This window comes from Leptinotarsa decemlineata, unplaced genomic scaffold, assembly GCF_025532065.1.
Source record: "Leptinotarsa decemlineata unplaced genomic scaffold, Ldec_3_MD MMD2_tig00000035_RagTag_RagTag, whole genome shotgun sequence".
NCBI classification, from domain to species: Eukaryota; Metazoa; Arthropoda; class Insecta; order Coleoptera; family Chrysomelidae; genus Leptinotarsa; species Leptinotarsa decemlineata.
In genome coordinates this window covers 14,685,946-14,711,269 of record NW_027412540.1, presented here as the reverse complement: position 1 = coordinate 14,711,269, position 25,324 = coordinate 14,685,946, and the positions used below count along the sequence as shown (strand labels likewise).

Sequence of the window (25,324 nt, the reverse complement as noted above, 5' to 3'; positions counted from 1 at the left end):
CCAGCAGTACTGGATGCACTTCTCTCAAAAATTGAACGTATGCCTCACCATTTAATCGAGGAGGTAGAAAATGAGGCCCAATTAAATCATCCCCAATAACTCCGAGCCACACGTTAAGAGAAAACTGTTCTTGATGGTTAGTTTCGATAATAGCGTGAGAGTTTTCATCAGCCCATATGTGGTAATTATGAAAATTAATAATCTTGTCCCGAGAAAAACTACATTCGTCTGTGAATTCAATCGTCTTCAGAAAGTCACAATTTCTTCTAATCATTTCCAGCATTCAATTGCAAAATTCAAGACGGTTCGGAAAGTCTCGCGGTAATTGTGCCTGTACTCGTTGCAGATGGTAAGGGTATAAGACTTGTTGCTTTAAAATCCGAAATACCGTCATATGAACATTCAGCTGGAAAGCAATCTTTCTAGCACTGGTAGTAGGTTGTTCTTCAATCAAATTAAGTACTGGTTCCTAAAGCTGTGGTGTTCGTATTTCTCGATGGCGACCACAATCCTGCGTCCTTTTGTCGAATGAACCATATTCTCGTAATCGTTGATGAAATCGAGCAAATATTCTATGTGAAGGATGCTGCCGTTGAGGATACAATTCAGCATATCTTCTAGAAGCTTCTAACCCATTCCCTCCGACAGACCGTAAACGTAATGCATACTGGTTAATTTCTGGCAAAAAAACCCAGGAGACATGTTTTGTTCAGAATGAAACAGGCTATCGGAAATAAATTTTTAAATGGTAAACAAATAATGAGACAAAAAGTTACATTGGAAATAAATTTTAGGGGTTTCGTTTTCCACCCCTTACAACCATGGGATAAACCAAATAAATTTCGAAATGTCACCCAGTTCATTGAGCTCAGGCTGTCGAATTTCTCTGTTGAAAGCTTCGAACTGCGCTAGGGCTGCGCTTATAATTATCATTATTATTATAAGTCGTTTCAAAAAGTACCGAGTTGAAACAAGTCTTTTCGTCACTATCGTTATTACGATAATGAAAATCATCGTTTCGTATAAAAGAAGTTTACCCTATATTCTCGAAATCATACATATTTGTTTTGCACTTTAATAGTTTTGAATTCGGGTGTCTCATGGTTATTTAAAATTTTGAGATGAGAAGAACTACCTCGCGTAGGAGACAATTCAGAAAACTATGCTGTCACTAATACTAAACTGCACAGCTCATCTCTCCATTCTGCCAATATGATTTTTTTGTTTTCTAGAACGAAATTCAGTGTTCAGATCATAGGCATTCCAACGTTTAAAAATCGACACACTGTATGTTAAAGTACTTATTTTTTGGCAATTATTGAGACTATTTATTTCTGGTGAAGTTATTTTAATTTCAATAATAAGCTGTTCACTGACCCCGAACTTAAAAAGCAGGTTCAACTATAATGAATTAAATTGTAAAGGACAGATAAAATGAATACACTTGTCATTTTCAACCAGTCAACAAAACATATAAAAATATACCCACTCATGAATATTTATTACGCAGTGTCGTTACAGATGAGAACTTCATTTGGAGTGAACACATTAAATCAATCAATTCTGAGTGTCTTTATTGTTCGTTCATGAACATTTATCTACTAATTGGTTAGTGTGATGAAAATCAAAACGAGAAATAAAATGGAATCTACGGTTTATGGGATCGTTTACATTTTGAAAGTCAGCAAATTAAATTAATAGTTATTTTTTTGTTATTCGTATCATTATGGAAATATGTTTTCTCTATGACTGAGGTATCAATTTGTTATAACAATAATTACAACATCTATTCGAATAGTAAAAACGTTTGTATTTCACCTCAGATTTGTGATAAGTTACTAAGAGAAAAGTGAAATTAATGATTTGGAATTCCTTCACAAATGAATATTTCCCATAGAAGTCATAGAAAAAGGATATTTGTTCACATGACTCGCTCAAATTATTTACAAACTATATTCTTCATTATAATCAAAATCCTCACTCGTTGTGAAATATACTATTACTCTCAACCTGTGTGACAACAAATCAATGCATAATCAAAACAGGACTCTTTCATATATGGCGGTATAGATGAAATCAGTACCCAAGAAACGGCTGCATGTAGATATTATTTATGGGCAAGGATAACGCTTTATACTTGATTATTACGTAGGCAAAATTTTGTCCCCACAATGTGGGTCTGGGTTTTAATTCTCATTTTTCACGATAAATATATGAAGATGTCGGCAATGTTTTCAGATATATGTCTCGATATGTGTCGATGAACAAACAGCTAATATATTATAGGTATTAGTGTGTGCAGACAGCGTCCTCATTCTGCAAAGATGTTGTTGGTGATGTTGTTCTTGCGCACACTTTTTCACAACACATGAGACACCATAGGTGCTTAGGAAATTAATGGGGATCCCAGTCGGATGGATAGTCCCACTGTCCCAGTTACGACAATCACTATGGAAAGTTCAAAAAATTGATCCCAAAATCCTCTTGGGAAGTCAAAAGCTACTATACACGGTGAAATTCTTTATAAGATGTTTTTCCAAGGATGTTCTTCAAGCAGTAGGGTTAATGGAGCATCCAAGAGAATAATCCATAAAACAATCCTTTCAGAACACTCCATGAACTAAGAAGCGTTCTTGTTCAAATCGTGGCCAAAATATATCCAAGTACATCAACTGATGCCGCTACAAATCCAACAAATCTTTCGGGAGGAAAACCACAGTATTCACAGTACGTTTTCAGCTTTGCTGTATATCCAAGTGATCTCAGTGCGCTAAGTAAAACTGCTATACCATATTAAAACTTCGTACTTGCGCTATGATTGGAATATCTGTCGAAGACTCAGACAATCTGGACTTCTTGGTATCGATGAAACACAATAAGTTATTCAAATTTCAAATCACATTGAAAGGCAAAGCCGGTATTTACCGGCTGACCATCTGACGATCAACAGTGGACTGACAGGCAGTGCTATTCTTCATCGTTGATGTTGACAACAAATATTCAAAAGTGATAGTTGACCACATAAATAAAACTCAGTTTCAGTATGCGTAGTTGACGTATCAAAACTGATAAAGGACGTATGAAATGATCTGCAACTGTTTTCAACTGACGGTTTTGATATGCTAGCACAGGGTTTGACGTTAACCCTGACGTTAACTGTCAGTTATGGTACATAAACTGCCGAGAAATGTTTTGTTACCAAAGTAACGTCAGGAACTAGACTGCCGACAGGTATCTTGATCTTGGCCACAGGTCCATAGAAAGTGTGGGCTGCCAAATACTGAGGAACAATCAATACTTGAAGTAAGACACGAAATAAACGTTATCGTGGATAAAGATCTGAAATATCTTATAAAGACACACGTTCCTCAGATATCTCATTAGATTTTGGTAAATTGTAAATGCTGAACGTTATTGTCTCGCTCAAAAATTCTATCAAGTGAAGAATTATCGATAATATTTGGAAAGTTCACTTTCATTTATCTCTGAAATTCATACAGAAATCCGAATTTCTTCAGTAATCTTTCTTCAGGTACGATCCATTTCTAAAGAGTCGCTATCTTGTTTAACGTAACAAGCGTCGAAAGAACGTAATTTTGTTCTGGTGTTGTTAAAGTGTTTTCAATTGATGGTCACGTGTTCGAACAAAATTTCGATTAAGACCTTGAAGTTTCACCAATATAACTCACAAGGTATGTTACGAATGCAATTTTTGGTTTTTTCTTCTGTTCTAGGGTATATTCTGTATGAGACATGCTCTCAGTTTATTTTTTATATTGTAGGAAGTTTGAATATAATATCTATTTCCAATTCTATTCATTTTTTCACAGAATCCAGTAACATGGGGTTACTTGTGATCGAATCTTGAATAGTCAATCGTTGAGTTAGTTGATGGTTGTCGGATTGGTGTTGCTGTTGATTAAGACATTTTTCATTAAAATATTTTCAGCTGTATCACAAACAATTTTTTCTCTTTCATAGAGACAGTTCATTTCAACTTGTTTAAAAATTGCATGATGATTTGATGTGTAATGGAATTCTTCTCTTGACAAACATCTGTATCAATATGATGTGATGACTTTTTCAACTTAACATGAAAATTTGCTTTGCCAGGATACTTCTGATTGAAGAATGATTTTCAATTTTCACAGTCGTAATTAATTCCAATGCGAAAGTTCAGAAACTATATTGTTTGATATAACTAAATGAGGAAGCGTTCGCGTTCAACTTTCCAGGAGGATTGAACGTGGATTTTCTTGCATCTTCGATCGAAGGCAGACGGATGTCCGATGCTACGATTATCTCTCTAAGAACGCAAATTCATGTTCAGTACGACTTATCGTTGATTGTGCTTAGGCTTCTGTGAGGTTGCCATCCCTTGAGGTACAGGTGTGGAAGGTCCAAAAATTTTATGACAATGGTGATTTGAAATTTGAAATGAATCTGATCGCTGACAAATATTTTTGTCAACAATTATCCGTTACTTTTGTGAAATATTTTGTTAACAAAATAAGCAAGTTTTGTTTGTTCCTTGCAGTTTATTGTGGGACTCATTCATTTACTTATTATTTCTTATACACTATGAAGTAAACGAAATTCTTGTTTCGTTTTGATAAACGCTAGTATTTTTCCGATGTCAGTGAAACTCTTTTTGTATCTTTTTGGATTAGCATCTTATTTTTACCGATCTTTGTATTTATTATTTTCACAGTAAATTTAGTTCCGCCACTGTAATAGTTTCACGCTAATGACAACACAGTTCCAAACAAAATACATCAATGATTCACAGACTTTTATACAAATTCCGGTTATGTTACATTAACTATGCATATGTCAGAATTTTTATAGCCAACGGCGCCGCATAAATATTGTTTGAAACGTCATAACAGTACCGGTCATTTGCCAAGTAAGATAGCTCTCTGTTTACTTTTTGAATAAAAATATATAATAATTTTGTCAATATTCAATGACGACCAATTTTATTCTCACATTACATCGATGTTATTCTCCGATTGGAACAGATATAGAAAGGATGAATTCGTTTTTTGTGAAGTGAGAGATCATAATATTTTTTATGATTTTAATAATGGGTTACACTTCCTAAATATAAATCATGCAATTATAAAACAACAAAAAAAAATTATTGGCGCTCCGGGGCGACTTCATTGATTCCAGTGGCGCATTTCCTTTTTCAGCTGCAGGAAAACCCGGAAAAACCTGCAGCATCATATCATCAGAATATGTTGATCTGCCAATGTCTCTCATAAAAAAAATGTAGGGTGTCTCCAGATAAAGTCAATACATCGCCAGAACACTTCTTGACACGACTATCGTCAAACTTAAACCAGTCCGTTTCGTCTTTGACCAAGGCGTATTAATGACAATATTCAACGCCAGAACCACAGTGAACAATGACTACATAAAGATTATAATAGTAGTCTGCTAGATTGAAGTGTTCATCTATTTCGAACCTTCGTAAGAGTTTGGTGCTTATGTCAGAGGTTGAAGATCATCAGTGTTATTATTAGATTGACTGATGCGTCAGCTATACTTGTTTTCTAATAACAATCAGTTAGTTTGGCGCATGTTTGACAATACAGTCGATCATCACCTGTTGAAAGTTCCATTTTCAGATGATTTAACAATAAGCTTTGCACGGACTGGTTATTAGTCATATTAGACAACGCTAGTTGAAGTTCCAGAAATTCACATACGTTATTGCTACCTCTTGAACATTTACTACAAGTAAACAAGTGAAGATTTTTCCAGCAAAAGATTTATAATCAGAAGACGAGATATACTGTAAGATGATACATTCTTACGAAACTGCAGCTGCATGAACAGGTGGTTGAGTTTGGTGAATGAGTAGGAAACATTTTTGTTCATCATTAAAACCTCGTTCTCAAAATTCTTCGTCATGAACAATACTTGTAAAATGCTATTCATGTAGCAAGTGTTTCCCAAATTATCTAATCCAGTTGTTTTCTCAAGATTTTCAGGACAACTCTCTATTGATTCGTAAGGAAGAACATGTTTCACATAATCTGATGAAGGGGGTCGAAGAGGGATCGATTCGCCTCTTGCTTCATGAAGCTCTTCCACCGAAAGGGAACCAGAACCACGGCGACTGCAACTCATATTTGTGGGGCAAGAATAACCCAAGTCCATTGACCGCACTGAAAAACAAGAAGGTGGATCAATCACTTGCGAATTAACCTTGATAGGTATTGATGAATATCCACATATCTCGGCTTGTTTCGAAAATATTTTAGTTCCGTACTGAAATGAGGACAATGCATGATCTCATCAAAATTATGTGAAGAAGGAATTGTTTCAAGGACCGAAGCAGCATTACCACGTTGAAAAGCATTACTAATTCCTTCTATCAAAAAAGAGGTAGAACGGTGACCTTTCGTTCATGAACGAATAACAGAGACTCCGGGCTATAAACATCAAAAGTTTTAACCGCTACTGGATGGAACAGATAGTTGTTACCAAGATTTTAGTATTTTTTTTTCAATTTTTCGCCAGACAATGCTGCGGTTCCAGCAGACTTCGAGCTTTCGGCAAGATGGGAAGCCGTGACCATGTCAACACAAGTGAAGTCCCATACCACGTTTACCATATGTCCATAGTATGAGAGACTTACCATCTGGTCGTTTACCATCATCTCGACTGGTACCTAAGGGTTCCAGAATTGCAGGTACATCCGCTGACACCATAGCTCTTTTCAATATGTCGTTCACATGTACGCCCTGCACTTCTCCTGCAACTCAAACCATATGTACTTTTCTCATCAACTATACTACCACAAACACAAGTATGAGGCACACAAATAGATGAACCCATTCTTAGACCTACTGCTATTCTGAAATATATGATTGTGACGTATTTAGCAAAGCAAGAATAATTCCGGAGTTGAAATTGGATATACATGTTGTGCTCCATATATTTCAAATTGAGTTTTCTAGGTACATAAAGTCGAATTTACGTCAGAAAGCGGCACAATTAACCATTGTTATCGATAGTTCAAATAAAATTGTGAAAAAATGTATTCGAAAAAAACACTGTTTATTATTCAAACCAAACAATCCGAACATTGATCGAAGATGTAAACTTTCACAGCCAGAGATAACTGTGTCAAAGTTATTTTTCGGTTTTTTTGGCTGTGATCTGCAGGTTTTCATGAATGATATTTCGTCTACTACTACGGTAGACTTTATCAAAGGCGATGAGGAAACCGTCGAAGTGCTCGAGTGGTTCTCAATGTAGAAAAAACTGCGTTGAGAATGAATTAAGCACATCAACCGGTACCTCATCGGCTTCGATAATATCAAACAAAGTAGCAGATGAAACGTCAGGCATAAAAACCTACAGTCCACGGCCAAAAAACCCGGAAAAAAGCTTCGACACAATCCAAACATTCCCTATCTGTTTAATGAATCTTCGAGAGAGATAATTTTTTGAGAAGAAAAAAAATTTTTTTCGCCCTTCTGAATAACATTCAACACTGATTGAAATTTTTATCAAAACTTATCAGAATTGATCTAGGAAAAACATTTTTCGCACACTCAGCAAAACTACAAAATTTTTCTCGGAGTCCGTTTCACCAATCAAATTTGTTGAGAAGTGTATTGTAGTTTCAGTATTTATATGACAGAGGTCCCCATACTATCTTTCTTTTATCAGAACAGTTCGAATCCAGAGTTGCATCGTTTCTGAGATACAGGGCGTTCAAAAAAACGCTGTGAATAAAATATCATAAATATCCTAATATTCTTACACAGATGTTGAAATTTACTACAGTCATTTGTAGTGAAAAGTAATAAGTGGCTCATTTAACCCTAGGTTGAAATTATCAGGTCCAGTGGAGTCTCAGCGAGCACCACAGCAAGCAATATTGGAAAAAAAAGTACACCAATGACTTGTTGTTGTAGTTTTTTTTTTTTTGGATTGGTCAACTAAAAATACAACTATTTTGTCGCTCGTGTTTTCTTCATATCTATCTTCGTTTCCGAGAAAAACAACATATAATGAACACCTGCTTTGGAGACCAGCTAACAGTGATAGTATTGTCAAATCAGTGAAAGTTAGAGTTGTCAATTAGCAGTGATTCCATCATGAATAATTTTACTAACGCTGAAATGGCTGACATGCACTTTATTTATGGATTAGCAAATGGAAATGTGGAAGAGGCACGGAAAATTTACCAGAATAGATATCTCAAAAGACTTACTTCATGTGCTAAAACATTTAGAACTCTCTACATGCTAGATTATATCAAACTGGCAGCTTCGATAAAAATGCAGATGGTAGAAGACCAGAAACTGTAACAACGCCTGAACTAGAAGAAACTATACTTGATGCGAATGAAGAAGATCCTTCAAATAGTACCAGGAAGATTGCACTACAGCCCAAAAATCGTATGAACAGTTCTTGAAAGATATATTCTATACCCATATTATATACAGAGGGTCCAAGTTGTACTGCCTCGAGATTTTCACCCAAGGTTAATGTTTTACAGTTGGTTGATTCAAACGATGGCACACAATAATAATTTTTCACCAAATACTTCATTTACGGACGAGGCAAATTTTTCACGAGATTCTATTGTGAACTTCAACAATGACTATTTTCGGGCCGTCAAAAATCCCCACGTTATTCTAATAACGAAAGTCATTTTCAGAAACAATTTTCGCTGAACATTCGGGTAGGAATGATCGGTGGCCCTTTTTTTGTACCAGCAAAATTATTAGGTGAATTCTACACGGACATTTTCCGAGATCATTCACCCATTTTGTTAGAAGAAGTGCCGGTAGTAAGTAGTAAGAGGTAACATGTGGTTTATGCATGACGGGGTCTAGCTTATTTTAGTGTTCTTGCTCGTCAGCATCTCTTTCAGCATAACTTCAGAAACGAAGCAACTCCGGAGATATGTTCATATGAACTTTTTTTTCTGAAACGAACCAACGAATCACCATCTGAAGTTTCGTACCTTAGTTAGGAAACACCCTGTGTAAGAGGAACGTTGACGATATTTTGATGACCTAATTTTTTTTCTAATGATCATTTGGAAAATAAATAAAAATGACATCAAAATGTTTATTGTGCTTGTTTTGATATAATATTGATAATTTTATTCATATCATTTCCATACAATGAAAAGGCATGAATCACGGAAATTAGGTATCATTCACAGTATTCTTGATATAAAAACATTCGATAGGTCTATCTAGTATTAATTTATTTTTGTAAATCTCATTAGCGTTTTCCGAGTAATTAGCAGTTTTAGATTCGGTTCGAGAATATGCAAACAAACAATAATAATTCCAAGAAAAATTTTATTCAACTCCAGTTCACCATATATTCACCAAGGTACTGAAATTAGGCTGACATTTGGCTTATATATGCCAAAAACAATACTCATCATCGGCAAAAGAGTGCACTGAAGAGGAATACAATTGTATCACATTAGTAAGCATACGCGAAGGATCAGAATAGAATGGAGAGAGACACACAATATAGCAAAAGGGAACTGGTTATATAACAAGGACAAAAATGCCAATTGAAAAATTCGTAACTTGAAAAAATAATTTAGCAAATTTTACCACTGAGGAACTGCAGCCAGCCTGCCAGAAGAGGTGAAGAAGGTAACATACCCTCAAGTTGCTGGATTCCATCTAGAAATAAGCCTGATTGGAGACGCGAACATCACGTGCAACCTGGATAGTCTTGAACATCGATGAAAGGTTGGAGATTTGTCCCTCTTCTATAGATACTTTCACGGGAAGTGTTCAAGTGACTTGGCACAGTTGATTCCACCAAGAGCGTTACATATCATAAATACGCGACGGACTGTGGCTGCTCATCGTTTTGACGTTCAACACAGTACACCTCAAACTTCACTGTTCAATAAATCTTTCATTTGAAGAACTGCGTTTATGTGGAGTTAGCTTCCTGAGAATATTTTCCAAATGGATTTAATATCCAGCGATTCAAATCCAATGTGAATGGCTACTTTCGCACAGGTACTGACCGCTCTGATAGCGCCTTAAGGATTCTTCTGTAGTGCTTGTGTTTTGTCTTAAAAAAAAAGAGGAAACGTATTGTTAGAAATAATAACAGTTAACAAAATCATAAATCTGAATATAGATTTTGTACAAAGAACTCATATCTGAAACTGTTACTACCTCAATGTGGTGAAATACCTTATGGTCAAACAAAGGTTGTACGATGATATAACCTGTCCTCATCTAATGAAGATAAATACTCCGGAAATTATGTAAATAATCACCTGATGAATTTGGCGGAAACATGAAACAACAAGAAATCATCTGGAAACTTATTGGAACCTTTGGTGTAGTGATGACTATTACTGGAGTTTAATTCCAACACAAACCGTTATTTTTCAAATCTCGACACGTGTTTCAATCACCAAGTGATCATCTTCAAGAGGAAGATTGAACTGTTCAATCTTCCTCTTGAAGATGCTTTAGTTGGAAATTTGTCATCTGAAAACAGTAATTTTCTCAGATCCCACAAGCAAAAATACATTGAAGGGTCACCTGTCACACAAATGCCAAAACATGATGTGGATCAATAGCTTGTGATGCACTGTTTGGAACCTTTAGTGTGGTAATGACTATTACTGGAGTTTATTTCCAACACCAAACCGTTATTTTTTAAACCTCGACAAGTGTTTCAATCACCAAGTGATCATCTCCAAAAGAAACATTAAACTGTTCAATCTTTTTCTTGAAGATGCTTCAGCTGGAAATTTGTCATCTGAGAACAGTAATTTTCTCAGATCACACAAGCAAAAAGACATTGAAGGATCACCTTTCACTCAAATGCCAAAATATAGTGTGGATCTATGGCTTGTGATCACTGTTTGGAACCTTTAGTGTAGTAATGACTATTAGTTGAGTTTAATTTCAACACCAAACCTTTATTTTCAAAACCTCGACACGTGTTACAATCACCAAGTGATCATCTTCAAGAGGAAGATTAAACAATTCAATCTCCCTCTTGAAGATGATCACTTGGTGATTGAAACACGTGTCGAGGTGTTGAAACACGTGTTGAAAATAACGGTTTGGTGTTGGGATTAAACTCCAGTAATAGTGGATCTATGCAAAATATGTTTACTGCCAACCAGTTGCTTTTATATTAGCAACCTTCAGTATTACGTACGACAAACCATTAACATTTATATATAATCAAGGATTCCATGTCTACCTTCGTATGAATTTATACTTTTTCATAATTTTTATTTCTAATTATGCTTCCAGAGTCTTTTTACATTTCCCCGTGTTGCGATCGTAATTTCAGATAGTTAGGTTTGCAAACAATATTATACCCTATCTGCAATTAATTTTCCATTGTGTGTATTTCGAACATCAATCAGTTATATGATACCCTAATGTTATAATAATTGGACATAATGATGAAAAATTGCAAAAGTACAGAATATATTATTTGGGTTTCGTTTAATTTATAGAGATATTGGATGGAATTATGTCCACTTCATGATATTGACATTTAATGACAAAATATTTTAAGAATTTTCGTTTGGAAGTAAATTTTTGTTACATCAAAAATCTCCGCGAAAAAAATTGTTGAATTTTTCTCCTGTAGACATAATACTCCTTTCAAAATATATCACTGAATTCCTGAGAACAGGAAACCATGCTCGGAATGCATTGCGGAAAACTGAAATAAAAGGCCCAGGAGGCATCCATTAAAATTTTGGCAAATTGAGTTGGGCATAGCGAAGAAGGAAAACTTCATGGTCGTGGCGAACAACTTTAATATCTTAAAGAAACTGGGTTTTAATATGAAGTAGCTGAAATGCCGGGTAGTAGAAGGACTAACAGGGAAGCATTCAGTATCCCCTGAGAGATAGTGAGTTTCAAACTCAATAACAGCGAGAAACCGATACTGGCCGCTTTTTCCAAATCAGATTTATTTCATCTCGAACAGTGTAGTAGAAGAAAAACTGAATTAGTAGTATGGAATTTCTTTTATAAAAAAATCTTCACTCATGTAGATCATTATTTTGATATATATATATATATATATATATATATAGACAAAGAAGATTTTATCGAGTGTGTATGATATACAAATCAAAAAATAAACAATTAATGGACATAACACTCCAAAAAGGGGGGCAAACCGCGGACACGTGTTTCTGGCTATTGGCCTCATCAGCGCGGTGCAGCCAAGTGTAAAGATGGGCAACACTTGTTTGCCGAAAGCAGGAAACAACACATATGCACGGAGTCAACAACAGGAGCCAACCGCACATTTGTGGTTCCAGTTAGAAGACCTAGAATTCCCAGGCTACATCTAACATGACCACGTAGGCAGCTATAGCTACCTGCGTGACATCCGGGTCCAGGATATAAATATAGACAAAGAAGATTTTATGGAGTGTGTATGATATACAAATCAAAAAATAAACAATTAATGGACATAACACTCCAAAAAGGGGGGGGGCAAACCGCGGACACGTTGGCTCCTGTTGTTGACTCCGTGCATATGTGTTGTTTCCTGCTTTCGGCAAACAAGTGTTGCCCATCTTTACACTTGGCTGCACCGCGCTGATGAGGCCAATAGCCAGAAACACGTGTCCGTGTCCAGAAACACGTTGCCCCCCTTTTTGGAGTTTTATGTCCATTAATTGTTTATTTTTTGATTTGTATATCATACACACTCGATAAAATCTTCTTTGTCTATATTTATATCCTGGACCCGGATGTCACGCATCCGGGTCCAGGATGCATATATATATATATATATATATATATATATATATATATATATATATATATATATATATATATATCAATATTAAATTCTACAAAAAGGGTTTGAAGCTTTATATCTTCTATTAATTATCTGCGAGCGCTTTCGACAGTTGGTAGTACTGTCGTCTTCTAGGCACCCTCAAACTGAACTGGTCATCCTGTTATCTGCCTCTTTATACGGTCAGAGCGTCTTAACTCAGGTATTTCAGGTACTTTAGGCCTGTATTTGTTCTGCATCAGGTACTCTGTTTTGTGTTAGATCTTCTCTAGGAATGTGTATGGTTTTGTTTAATATATTGAATGTGAGGTCTTGTTGTGTTTTGATTTGTACTTGTTCCTCGATAAGTGATTTATGACTGTTAAATTTATGGATGTTCAAGTTTTTCCAAATATCCATGCGGTTTTCCTTGTTGACTTGTTTTATGAGTTTTATGTTCTCTGGTGGGGGGAAAATTATGTTTGTTTTGAATGGCGTGTGTTGCAAGGTTTGATTTATATACTCTTGGATTTATGTATGCCTTTTTGTGTTCATTGTACCTTTGGGTCAGTTTTTTCTTGGTTAGGCCGATATAGAATTTGTTGCAGTCCGAGCATTGTATACTGTATATCCCGTTTTGGTCTTTGTCTTCTTCTTTTTCATAGTTGTTTATTTTTTGTGTTATCTTCGTGTTCGGCTTGTATGTGATGTTGATGTTCAGTGGTTTGAAGATGTTTGTTAGTTTTTTGGTTTGGTGTCCTACGTACATAAATGCTGTCCATCGTTGTGTTGTTTTGTCTGTTGGGGTGGCTTGATCCTTGTTCTGTATTTTTTGTTTGATTCTGTTTTCTAGTTAATCTATTGTCTTTTGGGTGTATCCGTTTTCGTTCGCTATTTGGTATATGATTTTCCGTTCTTTTTTTCGGGCTTCATTGCTGAGTGGTATCCTCAACATTGTATATATGAATGCGTTATAGGCAGCCATTTTGTGTGATGGTGGATGGTTTGAACTTGCGGGTATGGTGGAGCTTGTTTGTGTAGGTTTCCTGTATATTGCCATTTGAAATTGTATTTTGTTGTGGTTATATCCTATGGTTATGTCCAGGTAGTTAAGTATTGAGTTGTGTTCTTGCTCAATGCTGAAACATAGTTTTTGATTTATTTCGTTAATTTCTTTTTTTATTTGTTCTATTCTTATTCCATTGTTTTGTGATATGTACAGTACATCGTCAACGTATCTGAACCATTCTCCTTTTTCATCATGTGTTTTTATTTTTGCTAAAATTTTCTCATCTATGGTTTGCAGGTATATTTCGGATATAATGCTAGATAGTGGGGATCCCATCGCCAGTCCATCTGTTTGTTTATAAATTTTCCCTTAAGATTCGAAATAATTTTATTATTGTAGTTGTCCTTCGTCAGGACAACTACAATAATAAGATTATATATCTTGTAGATATATAATCTTATCATTGATACATATCTTATTAGATGATATATATCAATAACGAAGAACATTCAATGAATAAACGAACTGATATTGACAGTCTCACCAAAATTCACACGTACCTACTGGAATTCAGAATTTTCCCACTTGACATTGTCAGCCAAAATTTTTATCAACTGTCATTATTTAATGTTTTTCTATCTGTTCTTGAACCTTTTTATATTTTATTCTCACGTTAGTAAGTTCTCCATATTTATATATTTTCTACAAGATATATAATAAGGTGTGAAATATACCGAAAGTTTGACATATAACAAAGAGTTTTCTTTGTAATAGCCCAGCTATTGACTGCAACCTCCTCACGAATTGAACCGATTTATATATATATATATATATATATATATATATATATATATATATATATATATATATATATATATATATATATATATATATATATATATATATATATTTATATACGAATATGAAAGTTATTGAGTGTCTTGATATAGAAACAGAAGTAAATATCGGACATAGCACTCAAGAAAATGGCAAACCATAGACACGTGTTTCGGGCTTTTGGCCCATCATATAGTATAGTATATAGACAGACATGAGGGTCAAAATTCTGAAATGTTTGAAAAGGTCCCTACAGGAATGTGAAGTCGGAACTTTTACTATTATTCTTACTATTCTTTTTTGTATAGAAAAAACATTTTTTGTCAAAGTGGAATTTCCCCACAAACATATTCCATACCTAATTTGTGAAACAACCTGTGCATGGTATAGTGCCACTAGCTGAGGTATTTCAAGTATATGTTTGAGATTCCTGAACATGAAACATACAGAATTCAATCTTTTCATTGAGTTTGTACAGTGACCTTTCCAGCTTACATTTTCATCAACAAAAAGTCCAAGAAAATTGGTTTCATTTGTACTGTCAATGGACACATCAACACTCATCTCAATTCAGAGAGGATCGCATTCTCTTTGGTAGTTATGAAATCGTATAATTTGGGTTTTATGAGCATTCAAATTCAGAAAATTTGTATTGCACCAGTCTTGCATCAGTTCTAGAGTTTTTTCTGTATCTTTTTGCATATTACATTCGTTTTTTTTTTGTGAAATTATCAATGACGTGTCGTCTGCATACATTGTTACATGAACGCCTTTCAAGAATTTATCCAGATCGTTAGAGTACAATATGAATAAAATAGGTGCCAGGATCGATCCTTGTGGTACACCAATATCTTCACTCTTTGAATTAACGAAACCAACCCTTTCAGATATTTGGAATACATACGTACTGACGACGGTGTTTAAAAAAAGAGGAAATCAATTCTAATGTTACACCTCGTAATCCATAATGTTAACTGATTACCTATGATCTGCCATTTGTTTGACATCAGTTTCATGTCAAAATTTTGTTTTCAATCAGTCGTATGAGTACAATTATCTCTACCACATAATGTTGCCAAAATTGTAATTCTATTACATTTTTAGTTTGTAACTATTAGTGTTACAAAAAGTAATAAGTACATAATATTTTTTAGTGAGAAGAATAGTATTTCAAAAATCATCAAACATAGTTATATGATTTAAATCATGAATTAGCGGAAGAAAACTGTGTTACAGACTACAGTTGATAAGAAAATAAAAATGTTCGAAGAATTGCTTCTGGGGACATTATCTCAATTAATTAATGTTTCAGAATTGAATAATTAGAGACGATTATATTCAAATCAAACAGATTTTTTTGCGATCGTTCAGGTTTTGTTATCCAAAACGAAATTTCAAAGGACATCATTGAGAATGATTGTGTTCCATGTTAATAACATTTCACATCAATACTTTTTCAAATACCATATTGTGTAGCGTTCCTACAAATGACATCTGGTTCAGTTCTTCAACAAATGTTTATAGGACAAACTAAATGGGAGAAAGTGATTTCCGTGTAATTTAATGTTCATGTGAGAGTAGTTGTTTCGGAAGGGTTTTTCCTCCCTATTTGTAGTATAAGGAAACTTTTGAGTATGCACTATATATCTTCATAAATAGTTTTCATTGTAGTTATTATTTACTTTTTTTAAGCTTTTGACAGTTTTAGTTAAAAGCAAAGTACTTTCTCTCATAAAAGTATCTCTCCTAAAAGGTAGAATCTAGTTCTAACTTCCACTGAAGATGATGAATTCAGTTTTTTATTTTGATAATAGTTGCTCACTAGATATTGGAGTCGAAGAAACGTACAAAATCGTAATGTCAGTATCAGTAAGTATAGACCAATTTTCAGTACTCGACAGTTTTGCCAAGTTCTTGTAGTTGATTTTGTGCTACATCATTCATCTGTCAAACAGACATATCATTTCTCATTATGAACATGGTTTCATGAACTCTACATCCACCATCAAATACACCATATCAATGATTATGTGAAACATTGGATCATATGACACACATAATTAATTACACGATTCTCATTCATAAACTTTTCGTTATTAGCTTCAATGAAATATATTTTCAGCTTTTTAAATTATATCTTGGTCAAAGGAATCAGCATTTTCGCTATCATGTTTCCTCATCAAATATTTATATTACCACTAGTAAAGTCCCTGAAGGAAGCAGTCTCGGTCTATTACTTGTTCTATAATTAATAAATGATTTGTGCAGCTCATCAAACTGCGATAAATTGATGTTTGTAGATGGTTTAAAATTATAAACATCTCTTGGCGATTTAGAGGTTTGTAATAGATTGCAACAGTCGTTAAATCTAGAGGTGAATACTTTACATGGTTGGTGCTGCAAAACCGTCTTCATTTATTTTATACTGTTTTTTTGTTGGTTCTATAAACTTCCACAATCTGAAAAAATGAAGGTTGAATTATTAGAGAGTCATATTTCCGTTTTCATCCTCCACACGATCCATTTCCTCAGAACTGTTTGAAATACAATTGTTACCTGCTATAAGAATATATGCAGATTCTTTTAGTTTTTTAATTTTACCATGAGTTTCTTTGGTGATGATTTTTTGGTTCACTCCATTCTTTGGCGTGATCACCAGATGATCTTAGAATATGTTCCGCTGTCATCTGTCCTATCCTTATACAGGGCAATTCAAATTCGTTTCTGTACATGGGAATCTCGTAAACGATAAGAGATAGAGTGTCGGTGACAAAGTTGCGTGTTTCAGAGACTTATTCAATGATGTGAAAAAATCGAATATAGCTCTTTTGGTTCTGGAGATATACAAAAACCAAAAAATCCCAAATTATTATTTTGCCTATATTCGCAGACATATTGAAAATCTGTCCACATTTTGCTATTGGCCCTGTATTTTTGTAGTAGGTACTTTCTGGATCGTCAACGTTCACTTCATACTGAGAAATTGAATTTAATTTTATATTTCGGGATGTTTCGGTAATATTTTATTATAATTGGGTGAATTATTCTCTTTCAAATCACGGCCCTGGAAATTGGTTGACTGAGTTGAATAAAACACAATAGCAAGTTTCACGTCTCCCCATGTAACGTAGAGTTTTTCGAGAGTTTTTTTTTCATTTTTAGGTACCTTTTCATATTACTTCACGTTTCCATTGCGTTTACTACAATGAACTTCAAATAAGAAAACCTTTTATGATTATCTGAAACATATTCACAATAAATAGATTATATCTGTTTCGATAAGAATAAAGATATGAAAAGATGAAGAAATGATAGCAATTATAACATCCGCAACGAACACTATAATTGTAATGAAAATTGAAAGGAAGTAATTTATATAGACATCTCGAGACATTTTCGAACTGGTTTTTTTTATATTATTTATTGCCCTTAATACACATCTTTTCTGCATTGTTACGAAAGCATTCAATATCCTCAATCTCAAGTCTTCCACATTTTTTACCTCTCTGCCAACGTAAATCGTGTTTTCAATGTCTTCCATAGAAAATAGTCCAAAATAGTAAGATCTGGTAAACTTGCAGGCCATCTTATTGGCCAATTATTTGCTATACATCTGTTGTTGAATGTGGTATTCAGAAACTGAATAACATCTCTCATACAATATGGACGAGCTCCATCATTTTGAAACCAGACTCCATTCAACCTACCTATTGGAATATCGTCGAGGTATTCAGTGAAGGTGGTCCTTAAGAATTGCAAATAACGTTCGCCACTCAATGTCTCCTGGAAAATATATGGCCCAAGAATTTTATTATCAGAAATTACTGCCCATACATTAAATCCAAATCGCACTTGCCTACGAAGTTCTCTGAAATAATTTCAATTGGTCTGAGATCAGACATGTTCATTATTTACCGCAATTTGTGGAACAACTCTCATCGGTCCAAATGATGTTATTCAAAAAATTCCCATCTCTTACGATTTATCTACGCAACCAGTTGCAGAAATTTCTTTTTCTTTCGGGATCTCCTGGATATATTTTATGAACCGTTTTAATTTTGTAACATTTAAAATTATGCTTCCTGAGAGTGCGCCAAACTGTTGTTTGTGGCAAATTCAATTTATCTGCAATTTGTACTGATGATTTCGATGAATTTTCATTAATCTAAAATTCAGTGATATTACTGAGGGTTTATTGAAATTAAAAAAAACTCACTTTCTCAACAACTTTCTTAAATCTTAAAACTATTTCGGCTAGAGTTCTGTACCACAACTTTTGCGAGGCTTATCGAATTTCTGGAACAAAGTTTCATACGGTTGACGCCTTTCGGAATGAATTTCCATATACCGTTGGGCTGTAGCATAACTGTTTCTATGGTTTTCATAATAAACATCATGTTTACATCAATAAACTCAAAAAATATACAACAAATATGACAAATGTCAAAATATTATCGAAAATTGTTCTTATACTCTGCTGAGATTTCATCGGTATTTAAAATAGTAACTAAAGACATCAGCAACTTATAGGTAAGTATTATAGTAACTAGCAAAAATGTGGTGTTATGATCTTTCTATCTTTAAGAATCACTTGTTGGATAGAGAAACTTGGATATTGCTTCCATTTGGCTTGTTGACAGATGCATAGCAAATAATGGACCAATAAAATGGTTTGCAAGGTCACCAGATCTTAATATTTTCGATTATTTTTTATGGGGGACATTGAAAAGTAGGATTTACGCTGGCAGGGAGATATAGAATATGGAAGACTTGAAAAACAGGATTTTGAATGCTTTCGTAATAATACAGCAAAGGAGTGTATGAAGGGTGAAAAATAATATGAAAAACGAGTTCAAAAATGTCTAGAAATGAAAAGACACCAATTCGAACATTTATTGTACAATTAATTTTTTTGTGTATATAAATTATTTCATTTCAATTTTCATAACATTTATGGTATTTTTTTTGGATGTAATTATTGCTATCATTCCTTTTTCTGCTCATCAAAACACATATAATCTATTTATTGTAGATATGTTTCAGATGATCATAAAATGTTCTCTTAGTTCATTGTAGAAAACGCTCAGTGCAATGGGAATGTGAAAAAATATGAATAGGTACCTAAAAAGGAAAAAAACGCTCGAAAAACTCTACGGTACATGGGGAGACGTGAAAGTTGCTATTGTGTTTTTATTCAACTTAGTCAACCAATTTCCAGGGCCGCAATTTAAAAAGGAATAATTTACCGAATTATAATAAAATATTACGGAAATATCCCGAAATATAATATTGAATTCAATTTATCAGTATGAAGTGAACGCCAACGATCCAAAAACTTCAACAAAAAATACTGGTCCGTATTCGAAAATTCAAAGATTGGGGTGTTCCAAGTCAGATAACACGCTGAATAAAAGATTCATGGACAGATCTTCAATATGTCTGCGAATGAAGAAGATGCAGGTAAGATAATAATTTGAGATTTTTTAGTTTTTCCTGTATATCTCCAGAACCAAAATAGCTATATTCGATTTTCTTACATCATTGAATAGGTCTTTAAAATACACAACTTTGCCACAGTTTAACCGACACACTCTATCTCTTATCATTCACGAGATATCCATGTACAGAAACGTTGTTCCATTGTTGTTTACATTATTTTATATTTTTATCAATTTCTTCGTTTTTATTCCCAATTTTTGTATCTTTCATATTATTTAAGCTCCTAAATGTTCAGTTCATTGAATTAATATTAAATTTTGTATGCAATCAAATGACTGAGAGTATAACACTTTTCCAAATGATTGTTCCCCGATGGTGTCGAAGAATATACTGAAATATTTTGTGTCGTTCATGTTTCCAACAGAACACTTCGTTTCCAATGAAGTTCATGAAAACTCTCCTATAAAAGTATAACGTTGAAAGTGAACTGTTAACAAACATGAAACTTTATATTTTATGTTTTCGATAGCTAAAGTTAAATTCGGTTTCGATCACTTATAGACTCCTTTAACATTAAAGTATAATCGAGAATGGAAGGCTTTTTTGTACGTTGGGTGTATTATGCTAAACATGATGGTGGGTTTGACCTAGTTATAATTTGGGCCTACAGTTATTTTATTTTTGTATGTAATGATGTAGATACGCAAATTTTGGAATAGCAGTATGCAAATGAAATTTGCGTATTTTTGAGTATTTATTTTAGGAAATTTCTCGTGAAGAATAGTGACTTTTTATTTTGAATTTCAAAGTGAATGCAACTGTTATTCTGAAAATGGATTATCATCATTTCAATGTAGGTACACTTCTATATGTATATGTATAATGAATCAGTACACTTCACAGTTTTTCACCTTCAATGGCTTTTCCAGTTGCTTGATGTGAATCAGTTTTTCTTCTTCTGTTCGTTATTTCGATCGAATAGAAGAAAATGTGTTCAACAAAAACACTTGAAATGTTGACAGTGGCATGCAGTGATTGTACTCTGAGTCTGAAACATTTTTACAAGTGGTACGAGCTCTTCACAGAAGCTCGAGAAGATGTGAATGACGACGCTCACCCTGGACGCCCCAGTAGGTACATCAACAGTCGATGGAAACGTTGAGGAAGTCAAGAAAATTGTTATCGTGATTCGTCGAATCACTAATAGAATATTGGTGAGGATATCGGCATGTCGATCGGCTCATGCCATGGCAGTTTTTTCGTTTATTTTGGGTATGAAAGGTGTGGCAGCGAAGTTCGTTCCAGAATTGTTAAATTTTGATAAGAAAAGCGTCGCATAAGATCCATGACAGAGCTCAAGAACATACCATATCAGAACTACTTTGATGACTGAAAGAAACGCTGGCATCTGAGGGGGATCACTTCGAAGGAAACAAAATAGAAATTGATGAATAGATAAATATTTTTTGAAAAAAAGAAAAGTCACCTCATTTTTCAACAGCCCTCGTAGTATGTCTATTTTGCATGATTGTTTGTTTTTCATCAATTCTTTGACGTCATACATACACTTTTGGTAAAATGTTATGTATATAACAAAATAAATCCCTCTGATGTAATTATGAATATTCAAACAGCAACTTTGTCTAAATATTGCTCTATATACAAAATCAACTCGTTTAAATTCATAATGTCATAATGTCAAGCGCAGCTCACTCATTTTAATTCATATTTAAACATTCATAACATCATTTTCGCATAAATTGGGAATCAACATATTGCATTGTAATTATCGAGATTCATGACAAAGAACGGGATTAATGCGACATTCATGGTTTCGCATTATATTTTCAGATGAGAAAACAACGCTAATATAATTATCGTGGTTTTCTCTCGGTAGTCGATTCAATTATTTAAACATTTCATCAGATGAACTCATAAATCCATTCATCTTCTTTCAATAAGTTGAGTGGAAATAATAACTGTTTTTAACTAACAAGGAAAGATACGTATTGTCCCCATGATGTGATGCTAGTTGTTCCACCCAACTTTTTTGAGAAGAGAAAACGGAATCATAACGGAACCGTGAGCTCGATGCTACCTGGTAACAAAACATGCTGGGGGAACAAAACGGTATACCTTAGGGAAAACCACTTAGTCTTCTTCTCCAGTAAAATATTTTGTCAAAAACTCATGACCTTGATAGATAGATTATAATGCGACCCGATAAACTTCAGCATTCCATTAATAGAGGTGCTTAGCACACCTCAAGTGACACAAGTTGGCAATTCGAAATGAAACTTCAGATTTCAATCTGAATTCGTATCAGATGAAAGATTATTTTCCAAATTATGGTCCACGAATTGAATGAAATACGCGCGACAGATTTTAATTCTTGCAACATCTATCAGCATGTGTACAAAAATTCGCCAAAACAATTTCAAATCGGTAAAAACACCACTTTGCTTAAGGAAAACATTGATAAATGACATGAGAGACCGTAGTTCCTTCGTTATGAATAGTAAATTCAGTAAGGATTGTTCGATGAGCCAATGTGATAATTATGTATCTGCAAATATATGAATAAGAAAGCACAGCTTCTCCCAGCTGCTCATCTAGCAAATAATGTTAACAATAATGAAAGATTTTTTTGAGATATCTAAGTACAAGGTAAGATACTAATCTCACAAGAACAAAAAGTGATTTTTGCGGTTTTATTGGATACTGATAACATATTTGATAGTACGTATCTAGAATCAATCATCCAGGCGTCAAGGAGAAGATGGATCAACGACACAAGCTACAGGTGGATAGACTGCATACTCAGAAGATTTTTGTACACTACTATTATACATGAAGCAGTAGTGGCACGAGTGGCAAAAAATTGTTCTCATGGGGGGTCCTCTGCCCACTGTTACGGAAACTTTTAATGGACGAGTTACTATGTAGTCTAGATCAAAATAAATATTATTATAAGATGGAACGATGGAGGAGGGCTGAACAACCCAACGAATTCGATACTAGCATTCACCATGAGAACCGAAAAAGAAGGCTTCATCTCTAGAGAGATGAAGAAATGCATCTGTCAGGAAAGATCGAATATCTGGGAGTGATATCAGATCCCAGGCTAACCTGAAACCAACACTTCAGGAAAGGCAGAGATACTGCTGATACTGTCCAGACGTATCTACGGAAAGACATGTGGCTAAAACCAGACACGATGTAGTGGCTCTCTATCACGATGGTTGACCCCATAATGACATATTCAAATAAGGTCTGATGGCTAAATACAAACATCGGAAAAGTCTAGAGATATTTTTGAAAATGGCAATAATTTTTTTTTAGATCGCTTTAGGGAAAAAAAAGTTGACGGGTGATTATTAAACGAATGTAACTTACAACAAAATTCATTAAATGGTCAAAAATACTGAGTGCGCATATAAGCAAAACTAAAAAAAAATATGGCTCTTCTTTGGCACCCCGAAAAAAAAAATAATACAAAAAAAATTGGAATCAGTACAAAGTATGGCCTCCACGCTGGTTTATTACGGCCCTACATCTATCGTGCATCGACAAAATGAGATTGTCAATGTCTTGTTGAGGTACATTTGCCCATTCAGCGATTAAAAGCTCTCTCAATTGAAACGTTGTGTGAATGTTCCCCATATGCGGAGTAATTCTTCGTTGAAGCATGTCCCACACATGCTCGATGGGATTCAGGTCCGGTGATTGTGCTGACCATGGCAATACATCAACTCCTTCGTTGGTGAGCCAGTCAGTCACTAGACGCGCGACATGTGGACGAGCATTATCGTGCATTAGGTTTAAGTTTTCACCAACAGCACCAGCAAACGGACGGACGATAGGTAGAAGAATGGTGTCGAGGTACTGTCGAGCTGTGAGGGAGCAATTTGGAAAAACGAGATCGGTTCTGCCGCCGATCATGATTCCGCCCCCATAGCATTAATGTATCACCTCTGTATGTGTGGACTTCCTGGACGTGTCTCAAACGTTCATTATTTCCAGGTCGTCTCCACAGTCTTACTCGACGAGAATCTGGATGAAATCCAAATCTGAATTCGTCTGTAAACAAAACTGTGGCCCAATCATTTGCATCCCAGTTTTGATGTTCTTTACACCACTCTAATCTTCTACCGCGATTGCCTCTCGACAAAGGTGGACATCTAAGTGGCCTTCTGTTGTGGAGATCTGCTTCATGCAGTCGATTTCTGACAGTATCACCAACTTAATCGAAATTAAACGACCTCATGCATTCATTTTTATGATATTTAGTATGTTATAAAAATATCCCTCGACTTTTCCGATGTGTGTATATAACAAACAACCGCAGACTTCGATGTTGCAGAGACTGGCTACTTTGATGAAAAAGAAAGCAGAAAATATACCAATAGCTGCATTGGAGATGCTCTTTAATCTTCCTACTTTATATTTTGTAATAGGAGTAAAGGTAAGCCCATTCAAACTAGAAAACTTATCGAGTCACAAGGGATATAACAAAATAATAGTTCCGAAATCTGTGAGGTAACGAACAAACTCCACAAAAGTTTGTGGAGATCAAATCGTTGAGGTGTAGTTTTTGAAATTTTGGAAGTGTATATGAACCCGTTAACGTTTGAATCAATGAAAAATTCTCCACATGGAATGAAATGTACACGAAAAATCATGTTTGGAAATAAGTTCTATATCTAAAATCAGTACACAAAGTCGATTCGAGTCACAAAATATTTACCTAAACTATGATTTTATGCATTATTTGATAATATATAGTTATGAAAATCAAAAAATATAGCGTACAACTGCAATTTATTATAAAAAATAACGATTCCTACATACATACCTCTGTATATACCTTGCTTGGGTAATCTGTTGAATCTTCCAAAACTTGAGAGGAAGGCTGAATGAGGTCAAGTATAGCCAGAATCGATTGTACTCGAACTGATCCAACAAAAGCAAAAGGTAATAATACCATTAATCATATGATAAAATTTAATTAATTTTCTTTCATACTTTCAGTAACAGGATCAACTCCAGATAATACTGTCTGTGGAGAATACTTGAAGTTGAAATAAAAAACTTCGTCATCAAATTCCATATTTTAGTTCCCCTGTCATTTATAGTCACTTTTTAAATGATTTCTATAAAGTTTTGGAAGACTGGAAGGATTGTAGTTATTTCTTGTCAATACTTTCACCCATTTTTTTCTCGTCATCTGATCCCTTGGGAACCTAAACT

The 25,324-nt window shown here is 34.5% G+C and overlaps 2 long non-coding RNA genes across 2 annotated transcripts in view; both read left to right on the top strand.

Annotated features, from left to right (window-relative positions):
• LOC141481028 (uncharacterized) overlaps positions 1 to 25,324 on the top strand; it is a 338,121-nt gene that overhangs the window by 303,543 nt on the left and 9,254 nt on the right. The window lies entirely within an intron of this gene.
• Positions 18,879 to 19,574, top strand: LOC141481145 (uncharacterized). Its single transcript, XR_012464765.1, has 2 exons — positions 18,879 to 19,165; positions 19,221 to 19,574. It is a non-coding gene; the product is annotated as an uncharacterized lncRNA (long non-coding RNA).